The 19,125-nt window shown below is 33.8% G+C and overlaps 1 protein-coding gene and 1 non-coding gene across 13 annotated transcripts in view; one reads left to right on the top strand and one right to left on the bottom strand.

Moving 5' to 3' along the window:
• Positions 1–19,125, bottom strand: part of LOC124367080 (RNA-binding protein Musashi homolog Rbp6) — a 1,248,673-nt gene that overhangs the window by 764,747 nt on the left and 464,801 nt on the right. The window lies entirely within an intron of this gene.
• On the top strand, positions 751–823 carry Trnav-uac. Its single transcript has one exon. It is a non-coding gene; the product is annotated as a tRNA-Val (tRNA).

Genomic DNA, 19,125 nt, shown 5'->3' with positions numbered 1-19,125 from the left:
CTCGGATTAAATGCTGTGATTTCACAATTTTAGCGACACAGGTTTAATTTTAAGAAATTCATCCGTTACTAATGAAATATGTAGTACAGAAATAACTAGAGCACTAGAATACACTAGAATTCTATTAATGAATTTTTGTCGGAATTTCGTACACAATTTTCGCCGGGAAGTAAACGAATTAATGCATTTAAACCATCGATTTTATCTTTGTATTCATGAAATGTAATCCTCTTTAACATTGTTTATTGCTTAGGCAAATTAAAATTCCACGGGAGCAGTTAGTGCGTTTATACTTCTTATAGTAAGTAACTTTTTAGAAAGAATAAAAATAACCAAAAAGATCCATTTTATGCGGCGTTGTTTCGTGTTATTTTAGAATGTATTTTACAAATTAACAGTCCCTTAGCTAAATTAGTGATAGTGTAAGTGTGCGAAAGATAAACGCACGATAAGCTAAATGCGTTGTTTCCATGATACACACAATGGATACAAGGCAAATTAGGCCTGTATTTTGAATCACATGTTTAGTGACAAAATCAACTTCGAATGGCAGGTGTAGAAAATTCCTACCGCGCGTAAGAGGTGCTTGCTTTTCTTGAACAAAAAAAATTATTTTCTTTATAGACGGTAGTTGTCAAGAAATGATTTTCCGGAAATTTTCCATCGTTCAGTGATTTGTGTCTACAAGTAACAGTTCGTTCTAAATTTTAATGTATACTAGATTTAGAGTAAAAGTCCATAACTTTCACAGGTTCCGTGGTGTAGTGGTTATCACGTCTGCTTTACACGCAGAAGGTCGCCAGTTCGATCCTGGCCGGAATCACTTACTTTTTCGACTTTTTTCGATTATAATTATAACTTTTAAACCATTAAATATATAATAATAGTTCAAATTATAGTTATATGTTTACGTGTAAAAAGATTGAATGTGTACGATCCTAGAAAAATATAATTTGAGACATACATGTTTATATCCTACCGTCAATCCAATCCAATTTCATGTTTCGCAGGTTAACCTTTATCATCGGACCTTAGTAGCTATTGTGGTGAATGGCTTTGTCATAAAATTAAAATTATACAATACACGTATAAATATTATCTTACCAGAATATATAACCTATTTTGTAAATAAATAAATATTTTAACCCTTTTCATACCGTCCCATTTAGACGTTAACAAAGCGCGGTTTGCGATCGATTTCTTTCCTAAGGGAATTCCCCTACCGATTAAGCATTACATCTAAGTTGTGCTTGTACAGTGTGAATTGTCTATCAGTTCCTAGTCTAACTAGAATTAGAACTTCGAAATTATAAAACTACACGATACTAAATCTTGCTTTCAAAATATGAAACGGCGCTCTACCCACTTACCTCGATATAACGTTCAGTTCAGAGCCAGTTGGGTTGCGGGTTATGGACGAACTTTATTGGAGATTATGTTGTCATTTAGGTCTGTATTTAATTAACCCGATGATCCTTCCCAGTATAATCTCTGAACATTAGAGAACATTGCTGCTAGTAATCTCCATCCCTCACCCTTCCATCCCTTCCCGCGCTGCTGCACTTGTCTGTTCACGGCCGTACAAATTAATTCGTATTAGCTATTCAGATCTTGATTTTTACTCTGAAGGCCTTTGATTTACAAGGATTTCTGTAGAGAAACCTGATACACGTTTTAGTCGTCTTTTAATAGCTAAACTGCACATGGTGAAATTAAAACAATTTTAATCCCATCATTTAAGAATTCTTCAGAGGTCACCAATTGACGAAAAATTGGCTTGAGCGGTAGGAGAGCTGGTGGCTGCACGGTCTAAGTAGTCGGACTTTAAAGCTGACTTACGGATAGCGTAGGTTCAAATCCTGTCCGTGACAGTAACACTTTCGACCTTGTACTGTATAGAATCTCCCCCTTTCTATCTTTAATTAGATCCTCCCACAGGCCAGTTGTCCATGGGGACAGGCAGAATAAGGCTTTAAAAGGAATTTGGATTTCCTTTCATTAAAAAAAAAACATAATTTATAATAATCGTTAAAGTAAAACTACGAATAACTGGTATTTATACCACAGCCCAACAAAACCTCAGAGCCGATGAGGCTTGTGGTTAGAAATGTGCTCACATTAACACTTCTAATTGTCAGTCTAATTATTTCAGTATCCATTTATCGAAATTGCAATCGATTCATGAGACTGCGAAGTTCAAATTAAACTCAACATAATATTTTACCCGGTTAACTGACCATTAAAAACTTATTACCTTTGATCAAATATAATAAGTAATACCTTTGGTAAGTCAAGGAATACCTTTGGGAAAATATTAAGAAGTAATGTTGTCAGGATAATATGGACAAGGTTTTTGTAGTGTTTAAAATTATCACTTTTGTTTTTTTAAGTATCGCAACTAGTTTGAAAATATTTAAACAAAGCTTTTTCACATCATCAGATTTTGAAACAAAAGAAATCATCTTCCTCACAAAGCAGTTAGAAGTAAACATTCATGTGTTTTTGGAAATTGACGACTATCTTACAGGGACCATAACCACCACCATACAACCATGACCCAACCCTCATTACCAGTCCCCCTACCACTACTCAGTTCCCACCACTACCACTACCACTACCTCTACCTTACCATGGTAAGGGACTATCTTATCATGTCATATTTAACAAACTCTAATTACACTGGATACAGTTTTATAGAGAATGTTTCAACACGCACTACTATCTTGAGGTACTAATTGAAGACCTCGCTAATCGTCTTGGACTCATGTCCCTATACACTAGAAGGCGAATCCTCTCGTCTTCTCAGCCAGATCGACTTCCATATCGCTACTAGAACTCTCTCTAAAGATACCTTTGGTCACAGACAACACGAGAGAACTATGAGTACTTTGCTTCTCTGCCTCGACTCCCACGCCTTGGCAATTAAATTTCACCTAAATGGGACTTCCTTGCAAAAATGAGTGTCATCACTTTTAAGAGGAGGGTACTCCAGTATGTGAATAACGTGAATGACGACTCTTCCCTCATTTTGTTATTGTTAAAATTATTATGATGTCTGCCTCTTAAGATAGACGTCACATATTGTATTTCACATTATTCTTGTTGTATTCAATATGTATATTGTTTGTTATACGTTGTTACAAAATGGTTATACTGCTGATCAATAAATTCTTTAAAAACACAAATACCAAAACCATCAAAATAAAATATTTTATTACTAAAACTGTAACTGAAATGTTTGAAATGTAATCTGCTCATTAATGGGTTGCAGAAAACCCTCACTGACTTTCTTCTTATTGATTTTTTAGACCCCACGAAAAATTTTTTTAGACTATTACTTATTTTTCAGACCATTTTTACAAACTTTCATGAACGTAAACCGTTTCAAACACATAACATTCTAGAAAACCATACTAGGAGCAATTTTTGATACTCCAATTCAGCTCATTTTTGTGTAAAATAAAAACTATATAAATGTCACCTTCAAAATATTTACAAATATGCTCACTTACGTAATTAAAACAGAAACGTATTCATGTGCGAAGGCCATAAGTAACTGCGCCTGCAAGGGTAGGTTTTGTTTCACGCAACACACTGGTGTGTGGCGGGCGGCGTCTCATAGATATGCAGGCGCGGCAGGGGGGCTAAGACGTAAGCCTATTTAGATCTCTATCTCGTTGTTACATGATACTCCTTTAGTTCTCACGCGATTTAAGGAATGGCTTCCCCCTGCAGAAACAACTCCTCTTGTATTATTTATGGCGCTGTTGTTCTTCACCCTTGTTTACTCCGATAAGAATAGTCGCCGAAATGTAAACGCAGGAAAGGGGTAATTCTGAAGTGATTCAAGGACGGATCCATCTTCATTTGTGCTCTTTAGGTCTGTTATTTTCGGCACATAAATATCCAACTCTACTGCAATAGTTTCAATTCTAAAATACACAGAGGTACGCCTGTATATTTATAAGAATTTGCATGTTTCACTTTAATAACGGAAATGTACGTTTAATTTAAAGCTATTTTTAACTTAAGGAAGACCAAAGGAGATAAGCTAACGTTTAGTGATACAACAAATCATTGTCACTACGTTTCGAGATGTGTAATGTGATGTCTTCCTCAGGTGAATAACTATCTTAACACACAACTACAAGGAATCCTGTTTCCTTCACAATCCTTCTTTCGTCAAAAATAAATTTCAACCGATGAAAATAAGGTAGGAATATTTTAAATATAATTACATATTACATATATGCTACTGTTTTTACACTCTCTTTAATTTTATTTTAAGAGAAACCTCTCTAGTACATCTCTGTTACATGGACATCTCTTAAAACAGCCTTCAGGTGTGCCGATCAGCCAAGGCAGATTAATAGGTTTTTTTGTTACAGTACCTTATTTACTTTCAATCATAACCCCTTAACGCAACTTTCCTAACGACAGTGAAATTGGGGAATTCTTAGTCACTCCACAAGGAATTAGCAATTTGAAGAAATCATAATTTTGAGGGTTTTCGACTAAGTCCAAGGGTAAACGGGTGAAGATAAGGATGTGAATCTTTCATGGTTTGCATATGAATTACGACTTTAAGGAATCTTAAAAATAACACATTAAATGTAATGTAATTCACGAAAACACTACGTTTACTCGATAAAATATGACTCAATGAAATTACAATTTTGTATGGTAATGCCATGTCATTATTTTCATTAATTTTTCATATCCATACTGTAAAACACGCATATCCCTATTTCAACTGTTTTCTGTGGGTTTCAAAATTTCCAATTACCATTATACTCTGAATTCCTGTAATCCCTTGTGGAACAATTAAGAAAGTATTTTCTCTCTAGAAAACCAAAGGACTATAAGTTAAAAAAATATTAACATCGGCTTCATCACGATTTAGTAAAATATTTACGTACGTTTACGATTCATCATCGATACTAAATCAAGGCCTCACCATACGCAAATGCACTTTTGAAGACAAACTAAAGAACGCAATCTGTATTTCCCGTTATCGAGCATCTCTTTCTTAGGAAGCGATGTTACTTAATAGTAATTTAATTAATAATTCTTGGCAACCAAGAAGTTAGTATGTACGTTTGTTTGAAGTTTGTTAATTCTGGTCTTTCAATGCGAACGTGATCACAGAGTAACGCGAGGTTTGCGCGAATTCACTACACCCCCGGTTGAAAGCATTCATAAAAATACAATCTCCAATTATTATCTGACCGTTAGCGAAGCTTTTCACTGTATGGAATTGGAATTAATTTCTGTCTACCTCTCTGTCTGCACAAAATATACTGACCCATAGTATGACCAATAAAAATTTTGCAAGAAGCTTACTCTATGTCAATTATGGTGCAAGGCACTGCATTAGAATTTGCTGAGCGTTAATAAAAATGTTTATATTGGTCTCATGGTGAACTTTGATGGTAATGATAAAATCGAGAATAAATAACCTGAGCACATTCATATGAAATTTTTCATGTTGCATTGTAACGTATCTAGCTATAGACCTGAAAAGTTGTCTGTAGCCCCAGCGAAGCCTGTTACGCGACATCTGGTGTGGCGTACTCCAACCTTGTATGGATAGGTGAACCACACAATCATCAGTACTCCTTTTTTTCGAGTAACCGCTGACCGAATGAATAAAGGAACAAGGATGAAAACGTGATGGAAATAGGAATGAGAAAAGGATGGCTGGGAAGTCCCCTGGGAGGTTCATGGTTTGTGTAAATTAAGAAGCGACTAAATTATTTATTTAAGCTTATTGACGATGGATGGGTTTCGGTAATTTGCAGTGGCAACGTTTCAAAAACTGGTATTTGCACTCATCTTCCGGTGTCGAACCATAAAACGTGGCTCTAAAATCAGTAGTACCAAATGTTCGAAATCCTTTTACATTTTCATACGTCTAAACCAAATCGCACCAAAGATGAATCGTATAATTTCTCTCACAGATTGTTGAAGAGAAAACAAATCCCGAAACAACTTTGCTATCAAGGCATTATTATTTCAACGGCAATACTACGGTAAGAGTGCTCCCCGCGCCATCCATCCCCTACCCGCCCGCCCTAACCGCCACTCAATAAAGGTGTTCCCCGAAGCACTCTGCCCAGGTTAAAACGCACTCAACATAAATAATTATCGTATCTCTAAGCCAAGGTTGAGAGTCGCCAGGCACACAAACGTTCAGGATTGCGAAAGTTCTGTTGTTCACCGAACCGCAATAACCGCAATATTGGGCTACACACAGTTCTACTGCACGGTTCAACTAAATGCGATTTAACCTTAAAACACAAATCATTCCAGTAATTTCAAACTGATGCTTCAGTACACAGATGTCTTTAAGCAACTCTGTTTTGTTATATCACCTCAGGCTTCCAAAACGTTATGTAAACAGTATTGACACACTTTAAGTGATTCCATGCGGCTACAAAACGTTCTGTACATTTATTTATTTAAATAATCTGAACTTAAGACAATTTGCAATATTTTTGGTCTCGGAAAAGATTGTTGGACAGATTTATAAGTGTTATATTTTTGTTTTTAAGGATACGCCGATTAGGATTAGGTTGTTTAACCCTTAACTAGTGGGCCTCTGGCCTATGCGAGGACCTCTTTTAAAGGGGAAGAGTCGATACAGTACAAGATCGATGGTACTGATAGCTATCTCTGACTCAGATCCTAAGTCCAACGTCTTAGACCTTTCAGCCATAGGCACTCCCAATTACGTACGCTTAGAATATATATATATATATATATATATATATATATATATATATATATATATATATATATATATATAAAAATAAAGCGATGGAATGGAATACCGAGGAATCCGACAGAAGGTAAAGTAAGTGTTACCAACATGCAACAAGTTACTACATGACACGATAAAAATGGCAATTTATTGTAAATTATTTCGTTTACAAAACTCTTTATTCTTCAATTTTCTCTTGTTGCCACCATAATTCCCCATAAGACCATTGTTTAGTTTTACAGTTTATTTTACCTGGGGATTCACCACTGAAAACATACTTTTTTTTAAATACGCAATAAAAATAGCTTAACCATTTTTTTTTCTAGTGTGTAGTAGGCTAACAAAAAATACAAAAATATAAAACGGCCAAATAGTTGTCACATACAGCCTACAGTGAATAAAAACGGGGGTTTTTCGCGTTTTCAGACCATATTTCAAATTGATATATCTAAGAAACTATCCAACATATTGCACTACTCATGGTCTAATTTTGAAGATATGGATCTAATCTAAATATTTAGGTAGATTTATCATGGTAGCATTAGTCTTTTTGATAAAATAATTTAGTAAAACTTTAGACTTTTTTAAAAAATAACATGCATATATATAAAATTATTTTTCTATTCATCATATATACCTAAAAATCTAATTCTACCTAAATATTTAGAAAAAAATCTACTTAATATGTGGTAAAAATATGAACTTTCTATCTCAATTAGTTCCCAAGATATATCGATTTTTGTCTGAAAATTTATCGAAATTCAAACTTTCGGAAAAACTGCGATAGAAAGTAAACGTAGGTTCAACACTAATATATCACGTATATTTTTGTAGTTTATGGTTCTGAAATAAATTTACACAATATATTAGGTCAAAAGGTTGTATTATACATCAATATTAGGTCATATTATTATGTCAGTGTTCAATAAAATATACATATATATACATTGTAAAATAAAACAGAGTTCGGTCTGTGACGTTCAAAAGTCACCGGCACCATATGTTTTCCCCTCCGCTTCTATTTTCCTGGTTTCTTCCTCAAGCTGTGCATGTCTCAACTTCATTCTGTACTCTGTAAATTTAATCTTTTTGCGTTTCTGTGCCAGTGCTAGTCTTTTATTGTCGAAGCGCTTGGCAATCTTGGCAGCGTTTTTTCCTATTACTATTTCTATTACTACTTCTTCTTCTTCTTCAGCATAGAGTAATGAAAATAAAAACAGTACAATGATTGATATGCGTATTAAACTAGATTTAAATATCTGGTTTACATATTTATAATGAAATATATAAAAGAAATTATGATTTTTTTTTTAGTACAAAATAAGGTATCTAGTAAAAATGTGAAATTTTGGACATTGACGCGCTTTCAAAAAAACGTTATTTTTTCATACTTAGGGTTAAAAATATAGGTCTTAGGATACTATGTTTTTGTTCAGTAGGTTCCAAATGACAAAATATGACAAAAAAACTTTTTTTGAAAATTTCATAATTTTTCATTATTTTCAGTGGTGAATCCCTTAATTTGCACTTATTGTATCCAAAACAATAGGGTTCCTATTTAGACCAAGGGGAACGTATGTGCAAATTTTCAAACCTTAAGACCTTTCTATCAAGAGTAACGCAAAAACGGACGGATAAACAGACAAGGACACAATTTTAAGAATAAAATGTTTGATCTTTAACAATATACACAATTATTCAAGTGAGGTAATTTCAACTTATCCCCGTTCTTTGCCCAATTGAACTCGTGGAGGTCACGCCGTGTCTTACCAAACTTGAGGTCACCAGGCTGAGCGTTGACCTGCCCGTTATCACGCCCTGATAAGAGATACCACGTGATAATGGGAATGACGCTCGCGTGCCGGGCAGTGCTGGGTGCGTCATTAATTACGCACGCGCGCGCGTGTTCTTAGACCCCATGTATCTTCACTATTAATAGCGTCATCTGTTACAAACCTCTGTTCTGACTGCAAATACGTTTGTTACAACATCTATATTATCTTTAATTATGCTGTATTGAATTCATACTTTGATTAATTCAAAATATATGGACTTTCAGTGTGGTCATACGGCGGATGAACTTTCCATATTGCGCCATTTTAAATGAGTCAATATTTGAATTCGTTGGTACATGTTATAATATTCTATACATTTTGTGTTCATTACATCCACATAGGAATATAACTGGGTAGTAACATGTAACTGAAATTAATTCTTTTTTATTACCTTTGGATTTATGCGTCGATAGGTTGTTAAAATTTCGATTTCATAACGATCGCAAGAGTAACCCTAGTAATGTTATGCTTAAAAGGCGACACCAGGTTTCGGAAATTATCAGCATTTTAAACATTTTTAAGGAAATTCCTCACTCTCAAAGGAAATAACTGGATTTGGTTGCATTGTTAAAACGCGTGCTTACAAAAATCAAGGCTACTTTCATTTCATGTTTGCACTGTAATAATCGTGTATAGATTTTCCACCGATATTTTGATGGTTTACTTTATTTTTATTATGCTTAACCTTATTTTTTGTGAATCCTGATTTCACTCAATTTTGATCAATATTAACTCTACTTATCAACTTCAGTATTTAATGTATAAGAATATAAAATTTTAATCGTTTAAAAATTAATAACTTCTTGAATTCACATGTATGTAAATATTTACCTGATGAAATGTGATGTGATAAAATTGCAATTAATGGAATATCCCCACATACTGCAATATTCGTATATAGACAGTATAAAATCTTTCTAAACACAGGATATGGTTCTTAGATAAAATAAAGCAAAACAAATGCAACAAATGTTCTATCTCTCTCCACTTACTGTATGTCTATCTGTATGTGGTTTTGATAAAAGAATTATAGTAAAAAAGTAACTGATTAGTACTACATTTTTAATAGACCCTTTTTGGTATTGTTACTCGAACCATTCGTTTTCTAGCAACCTGGCTTTAATCATTACTGATTTTAAAACAAAGGAAAATATTTACCACGCATTGGGTTTTGTAGGACATAAAAATGTGAAGACATTTTCTTTTCTTTTATCCCGTCCAAGGAACAGTACCATAAAGTATGTACGACAGATTTCTTACATGTTGCAAACATTTTACTTCGTATTTTCCCAAATACATACAAAAACAATTCCAATGTATTTCAGCAGGCGATGATTTGTCGCATTATACGCCGTGATAAAAAGTATTACTCTATATTCTACGGGGAAAAATGAATTCATAAAGATCCACAGAAAGGACGGAGGTATAAAAACTGGAGGTCACAGAAGTCAGAGAACGCTGCCTTTGAAATGGTAACTACCAGTATATTATGCGCGGCCCACTCAAAGGCAGAGGTAAACAGATCACCATCCCTGAGACTTATACTGTACGTTACCCCCCCCCCCCCCCCACCAGCACCACCGACACCACGTTTACTCCAATAAACTCAGTATTCTCTGCATATTTTGATCATAATTTTGTGCATGCTTTAATGACTATGTAAAATGTCTCGAAACCCCTTAATATTTTTAGACCATGCCAAACAATATCTACAAAATTTGCACTATATTAACTACTTGTCAGGCAATAACCATTATATACCTCCATTAAAGGAAGTGCAATGCCGTTTTGAAGATTTGCATTACCAGAATATAAAGCCGCAGACCTCACTCGATAAGCTTTAGTCATTACAAAATGGCTTTTGAAATATTACAAATATTGAACCCTTAAACTGCCGCCAATTTGTATATGATAAGCTTTATAGGAAACAAGAAAAATCAGAAAATAGAGAGTGACTATTGTATTGTATTTATGTGAATAACCGCCATTTTGTAATGAAGGAGGGTGTATCAAGTGAGATTGCGGTATTATATTGTAACAATACACACCTTTAAAAATGTATATGTATTGACCAAAGCTTGATTTTGAATTTCCATAAAACACTCCCTATGTTTGTGTGATGGTCATTGCATAAAAGAATAATAAGTAAGGATATCCATGTATCATTGTGCAAGTTTTGTAGATATAATCAGATAAAGCTAAATGAATATTATAAGATGTTTCCAAAAACTGTACACAACATCATAAAGCGGAGCACTTTGAGTAAGTAAAACTATTTTCTTGTTGTGAATAACCGCTTTGTTTGTCATGAATGAAACTTATGAAGATAGGTTTACGGGACTATGCTCTAATAATACAGACTGACTAAAGCTTGTATTTGAGATTTCCATGACACCAGCGATAACCGTATAACATTGGGCAAAGTTTGTAGATTTTATCTGATATGGTTTAAAAATTATTGAGGTGCTTCCACACACTGTATAATAAATATTCTAACGGTTTGACTGAAATTTGACTTTCATTAGACGATTCATACATAACTAACAAAACTAACAACTTGTTTTTAAATTTGAACTTAATTTTTTAATCGAGAACTTATCCTAAACTTAGATTTAGATCATTCTAAATTCACAATATACGTATACGGATAAATAAATATTTTTTTAATTATGTGCAGCATATAGAGTATTGAAATGAAGCTTTTTGGGAGTCGAAGTTAAGACTATGAAGTCCTCTTCCACTTAACCAAAAAATCTGTTTTTGGTGGACCTCAGATTGTTATTTCTAAAATATTTGGGTACTTAATTCGTCCTGGGTTGTAACTGTAATAACTACGTGTATGTTTAATCACTGATAGGTTAGTTCTAAGGTATATATGATTTCACAATCGTGGCTTAGATCTGCAACAGAAATCAGTAGATAATAACTTGTAACGTAGAACCTGGTATGAATCAGTAAAGGCTACTAGGAAATGATTATTATGATTTAGGAAATTAATGATTGGTATATTCCATTGTATACGCATACAAAAAAAAATAAATTAAAATCGAAGAAAGGAAGTGTTATGATTTTGAGTATTCCTACAACATTATGCAACCACGTTTATTGCAAAAATTACAATAATCTGTTTCAAAAATGGCTTCTCAGCACAGTGCTTTTGCTAGGAATTTCTTAAAATAGTTGAAGGAACGTCCGATAGGTAGAGGTAAGATGTAGTCTGAGTAAACGTTGCAACATGCAACACGACGACACGACAAGACCTGGATCCCTTCAGTCAATAAAACACACATTCTAACACAGATATTGCAAGAAACCTATCTAGCATTGTGTTTATATTAATACATAACGTTTTTAAACTTCTCTCAACATATAAGTTGCACATTCCTTGTTAAAATTGTTCAATGGATGATTTGAAAGGAAACTGGATTACAGACATTTGCAACAGTAAAAATAAAACACTACGTTTCGAGGACCGGAATCTAACCTTGTCTTCAGGTGTAAAAACCCCAAAAACACCTGGGGTATACAAATAATCAAGGTGTATACAAGTGATTAAATAGTGTCGCCCAAATTCATTAAAAATTAGTATTGAAGAGATGCTACGCAAAAAACCAATGTAAGCTTGAAAACGAAAAAACTAAAGAAAAATGTGGTGATTAAATAACCACCGTAATATAAATTTCACAATAGGATATGATGTGTGTCGAAAAAGATACATAATATATACAAAGATACTTCCTATTTGAAGATGTCTACGTCATCCTCGCCAAAAATGTATATAATTACATTATTAAAACAGTTCTTTCAACACATAACGTAGCTATGGTTAGGAGAGTTAATTCGATGTAAATGTTGAGATTAGCTCCAGTTCACCTTCCTCTTAGCACGGTATCCGGAATCTGAAGCTGTCACAGACTTGGCTTCTGGAATCTGAAATCATATTTGTCTGAAGAGGTCCAAAAAAAAAGACAGCGATGAAGAAGCTTTAACTCTTTTACTCTTTTCAACTCGGTTGCTCTACAGTGCTTAAGAGATCATGTTTAAAACATTGTAATGCACTCTGTGCACGTGATGTGGCAATTAGAATACCTCTTTATCTACATTACACTATAATTCGTCTCTAATGTCAAAACGTTATAAAGAGTTCATTTGAGCTTCTACGTCACCGACTTTGTTTAGGATCTCTTCAGACGAACAGTTGTTCTCTTCAGATTCATCCATAGTTCCTTTAAAATCCGTATCTTACACAAAAAGTAAGTTAGTATGGGGACGACAGTGTTACACAGTTACACAAGTAAGCGAGGGCGTTATCCAATTACGTATTTAAACGTAACTAAATTGTTTTTTATTATTTTGCACGTTACATATTTTGAAGGCATAAAGAAATTACATTTTTTCCACGCCAATGAACTAAAAACTAAAATCGAACATGAGCTCTACAAGAAACGTTTTAAAGGGAATTCAAGAAAATAGCGATTCAAACTATGTTAATTGGGAATCAATCAAGCAAAGAAGTTGATCTTGGGTAACTACCAATTAACATTTACCATTAACTCGTTTATTCTACCTTTTAACGTTCAATTAGCAGAAGCTTTTTGGCGTCTAATGGCAGAAGTGTGTAACATTTAATTTGTTAAACTGTGAATTATGGTAGTGATTGGTGATTTTGCGATTGCGATATGATTAAATACGGTATGTTTAATTACTGTCTACTGATATTGACTGATATATTTTACTTGTTTTAGAAGAATTGTTTACTGAATTTGCCTTTGGAGGCCTTATGTGTAACAACTTACTATCAAAACAATATTAGTAGTAAACCATTTTTATTAATGATTTTATTATTTTTTAAATAGATAGTTAATTGTAAATCTGCACGATATTACTTACTAACTTACATGAATGTTTAAGAAATTCCTGGCAATGTAATGTAGGCTTTGCATTTAAACCATAGGAAACATTTCCCGCCGTCTGTTCACGGCTCTTATAGGGATTGAAGTGGTTTTAGTGTAATAGTACAATAATTTGTTGCCCGAGCTTAAACGAAGCCTATAACTCGTAGACCTAAAGGAATTCACTTCTGTATGTCTGTTAATCTGTCTGTCTGTCCGCACGATATTTAGAAAACGAACTTATGAGACTTGAAATTGTGTACGAAACATCTATGTGGAAGAACACGAGTTCAATAGTGGTGCATGCCATTCCATGGAAATTAGGCTAACCGTTTGAGAATATGTCGTTTACATTGGTCTAGTGCGGGTCTGTCCTTAGAACATCTCCAGAATGAAGTAAATTATAGATTTAAAGATTCCCATTGCAATCTCAGCGAAGTCTGTAACGATATATTTTGTGGCGTAATTCTACGTTGTATGTAATAAATAAAGGCCTCAGAAAATCACCCACACAACGGATTGACCTTCTGAATCCGCCCCCATTAAGACGACACACAAGGACGTAGCCAGCGAGGGGGTCCAAGGGGTCCGAATCCCCCCCCCCTCCAGATTTTTAGTACTTTTTAGTAAACTACTATTATTTTTTTATAATTCAGTATTACTGACATGTAAAAGATTGTTATCAACAACAACAAAAAACTGGTCAGGAACTTTTTAAGGAACAAAAAAGAGCCTTACTCTCTGTCCACTACGGGAAAATATCAGTTGTCTGAACCCCCTTTAATTTTTTCCTGGCTACGTTCTTGGCCACACATAGAGATGAAAAAAACGCTTAACAGAATCCGTAAATGTCAAACTATACAACAGAGGAGTTATTACATCAAGTAAAACTAGTTGCAACTTTACCAATAAAAAAATCACCAGCACAGGCTGTGCCTACGTCAATTAAGTGCCAAACTGATGTTACTCTGACATGAGGCCGTAAACGGTTGCCACATTAAGTGTTTAATGTTGCTACACTAACACTATGCAAATGTCCGAATGAATAATCATGTGTTTCATCTAGTGACTGGCGGCCGGGTTATTACAGCGAATAAGCAAACAAGGGCAACATCGGTCGATTCTTTGCAAAGTATGTGTCACTACACATTTTAGAGTGAATCACAATTGTGAGGCCTAGTAATAAAACGATACAAAACAGATAAAAAGTGTATGTAAGCGTTTAAAAATAATAATGAGGGAATAAATTAGGTAATATGTAGCAATATAATATAAAATTATTCATCTCATATCTCGAAAGTTCTGAATGATAATTTTAATTTCCAATTTATAGCAAAATACACAACAATAATTTATCACAAGTCATGTAGGTCTGTAGATCTGTAGGATCTGGAATGGCTGTTTCAAGTCTTCCGAATTAATAATGATCTCTACCACACCTATTTTGTTTCCAGGTCTTCAGTTGACTTACGTTCACAGTTCCCTTTTATGAGTACCAATGTTTCACAATTCCCTTTTAAGAGTACCAATGTTTATTTTAGTTATCTCAAAACAAATCTATAATAAGAAATCAACGAAGTTAAGACCTTACTTGGTAATTTGTTTTGTTTTAGGGTTACCAGAAGAAACATTACTAAGAAATAATGATTTTTGGAAACCTAATGTAACATGCTCTGGAATCTAAGACCAGTAGCTATCTCACCCTATAGGACATTGGTATTACGACCAAAATCAATCACTCACCCATTTTTATGATACTATAGGCTACAAATACAAAAATTTATAAATACAAAATAGTTCAGTACAAGTGAATGAATGATGCTTATTATTGAATAATATATAACGTGTGTTATTATAACTATAATAATTTAAACATCTCTAGGAGGTTTTCCCGAAACACGTATTACCAGTACAATATTATGACATAATATTTTTCATATTAGTCCTATTTTGCTTATATCTAGAAGATTAAAAAGTTTATTTTAGTATGTTATTCAATAGATTAACTTTCTGGTATATACAATGTTTCTAATTTTACTCTAAGCTAACCAGGATTTTTTAATGAATTACTTACATTTATATAGTTCAAAACCTTTATTCAATTCCGGGAGTTTGAATATGGTTGTTATCAAGATCCTTATCAAGTATCGAAATGTAGATAATATCTTAAAGACATCTCAATTTGTATAATTGCAACTTCTAAACCTATAATTCAAACAGTAATGATACATGTAGTATGGATTCCAAGCAAGAAATGCCTAAATTATAACAGTTCTGTAGCCCACGTGACATTTTCAAGCGTAACAAATGCGTGTCTTACGTGACGTTCATTATATCACCTCCAGCACACCTTCCTAGTGATAAGGGAAGGGCGCCTTATCGGCGGGCGACACAGAAGTCAGCCCTAATCTGTGTTGTCACGGCACGTGTAGGTCTCACCCAACAAAATATTCTTATAATGTGACCAATGACTTAGTCAATCTGAATTTTTAAATTAAGACAGTTGCGAAACCAAACAAGCAATATAATTCCACAGAATATAAATACTTTCATTTGTCCTACTACTACATGAGAACAACCCCACAAAAAATAACCAAGAATAAAGAAAAATATTCGAGAAAGAAAAGAAGATAGCGTCAAATTATCAAAAAGCTGGTACCCTGTTTATAAAGGAACCGTAATAATAACTCTTGATCATAATAATCGTTGGTTGGTTAACATTTTGCTTATCACGATGCAGTTCCGTCCTCAACGTTCAGTTAGGTCAGGTTAGTTTAGGTTAGGATATGTTAAACAACCTTCAGCAACCTTAAATAAATATGTACTTTGCTGAAGGAAAATTTCTATCACAATTAAAACTAGCTAAAATTATTCCTCTTTTTAAAACAGGTGGCTTGAAATATATACACATTTGCCACCTTCTGAGAAATTACTTTTGAATTAATAAAGTTTCTAGATAAAAACAACGTATTCGCAAAACAACAGTTTGGTTTTAGAAAGGGATTGTCTACCGTTTACGCAATTGAATTGCGTCTGATTTAAATTGTAACTGGAGTCTTGGAGGCACGTGATACAGTACATAGTATATTTCTGAACATATAAAAAGGCTTTTGTTCGAGTATATCATGAAATTCTACTTGATAAGTTGTATAATTTTGGAATTATAAGAATCCCCCTAAATTTGCTGCATCCTATCTCTCTGATCGTAGTCAGCAAGTTCAGGTTCCAGGTAAATTATCCCGATTATCCAAGTTAAAATATGGGGTTCCACAAGGTTCAATCGTTGGACCAATTTTATTCTTAGTATATGTAAATGACGTTTAAGATGTTATACATACCGGTAATATTGTTCAATATGGCGATGACATGAGCCTCACCTTCAAGAGTAAATTAAAAGCACTCGTAGAATTACCACCCTACACGGAATTGAATAGTTGTATTCAGTATCTCGAGGAAATAAATTTGGTGACCAATGAATCGAAATCAACCAACATAATATTTAATAGCCAGGAAACTTTAAATAAATCCTCACCATTATATCATTACCAATAATGATTGGTAACAAATCATTGGTCGTAACATATAATACTAAATTCCTCAAAAAAATCTGTTAGCATAATCAATGTCTTAACTTCCCGAGTCATGTAGAGAGAACGAGCTTAAATTACTGACATTGCCTGCGCTGTATGTGCTTGAGACGAGCCTGTTCTGTCGTTTGGTGCACGCTGCTGCAGGGCAGGGATTTCCATGATTATACTAGAGTGGAAGAAACTACAGAGTTACTTAACACAGACTACAGCTTCATGCCCATATCCCAGCTCAGATGGTTTTCAGATTTATAAACTGTTTACGAGAAAAAATAAATCCAACACAAATAAATAAAGCAAAATTCAAAAAGGCGTTGAAACAATATTTAATAGCAAACGCATTTTATTCAATGGGTGAGTTTCTGGAGCACAGCAACCAACGTTGTCAGAGCTAAACGATGATGTGAGGAGCTGAAGGGTGTGCGACTCAGTTGATGTTAAAGATTTTAAAATATGTGCATGTGTAATTATGAAATTTACTGAATACATTTTATATTTTAGTACTTTTGTCTTTTATTTTTTGACTTAATGTTTTTTATTTAAAATGTTTTTATACATGGCGAAGCTTATTGGCACAAAAATATGGTTAGTGACGCATATCATACAATAAATTAATGACAATAAAGAATTATTGAATTGAATTGAGTTGGGTTGGGTTGGGCTCGGTTCTGTTAGGTTAGGTAACGTTAGTCAACTCACTTGTACAGATAATTATTGTCAGTTCCATTTTAACACCTATTCACTATAGATAGATATTTACAGCGAGATTAAAATATTTAAAGAATTTAACTGTGTGAACAGTTTTTGCGCTACGTTAACCAAGAAATTTAGATTCGTTTAACTTCTACATTTGAGAGTACTGTATATAAAGATAATCGTAAGTAGTTTGCCGGAACACTTTTTCAACAAATAAGTTTCAAATTTAACATTATTTTTAAAGTAAGTTAAATAATTACATTAAGAGTAACGAATACCATTTGTGGTTTATTAACTTTAAAATTAGGAAATACCGAATGTTTTAGAGCCATTAGTCACTTGGTGTGTCGACATTGTTAGAAATGTATATGTTAAAAATATAATAAACCTCGTACTATTACAAGTATAACATTAGAAATAATAAAATTAATATTTACCACGGATGAAAATTGTTAACCACCAACCTGTGGACAAACAGATCAAATTAGTAATTTACAAACATCGTGTTAAAACATATCGGTTTAATACTTGGTTTCAAGTTAATAAACTGCATAAATAATTAACATGCTCAAGAAAACTAAATTAGTAAAAGTGAACGTACTTTAAAACATTACGTTATCCAGGTGAAGTGCATTATTTCTTTATTCCACTCTTCGCTCACCGAAGACTCGTGTTTCTGCGGGGATTGTCGTATATCCAATATCGAGTTTTCTCAGTGTAGGCAACAAACTACCAGCCAATCCCTCACAGGGACGAAATTCACTCGCAAAATCAATTGCAGAGCGACGGAGGACAGGAGGGGTAGTCCCGCACTACCCTCTTCTTGTTTCGCTCCACATTATCTGATTGGCGGAAAAGCGAAGACAATCTCTCCTTCAATGGTAGTAAATTGTTTTTCAACAGGCCAACGAGCGGTCGGCGGAGTAAAACAGCGTCTCTGGTGTCTTGGGGAATCGTTCAGAAACGTTAGTCGTCTGTGACGTAAAAGTCGCATGGCATTCCCGGAATGGTTCCACTATAGTATGCTGTCTGAGAGAATAAAGTGTAAGTCTGTACGAAGATATCACACGTAACCTAATTTTTAAATTCAATTATTGACTTTTGTTTTTGTGTAAATTCTTCTTTATTGTTAAGTTTACCTTTTGTTTGTGTCAAGATTATATTATTATTTAGTAATTTTTTAATTCATTGATTCATTTCATGAAGATTTTATTTCACAGTATTAACAAAATTTACAAAACAAAAACATCAAACAATATAAAACCATCGATCATGAAATACTTACAAACTTAAAAATAATTAAATCTATATATATATAAATGAATGTTTGTATGTTTGTCCTTTATGGAATC

Source organism: Homalodisca vitripennis, chromosome 8 (assembly GCF_021130785.1).
Source record: "Homalodisca vitripennis isolate AUS2020 chromosome 8, UT_GWSS_2.1, whole genome shotgun sequence".
NCBI classification, from domain to species: Eukaryota; Metazoa; Arthropoda; class Insecta; order Hemiptera; family Cicadellidae; genus Homalodisca; species Homalodisca vitripennis.
This window is presented reverse-complemented; position numbering and strand designations above follow the sequence as displayed.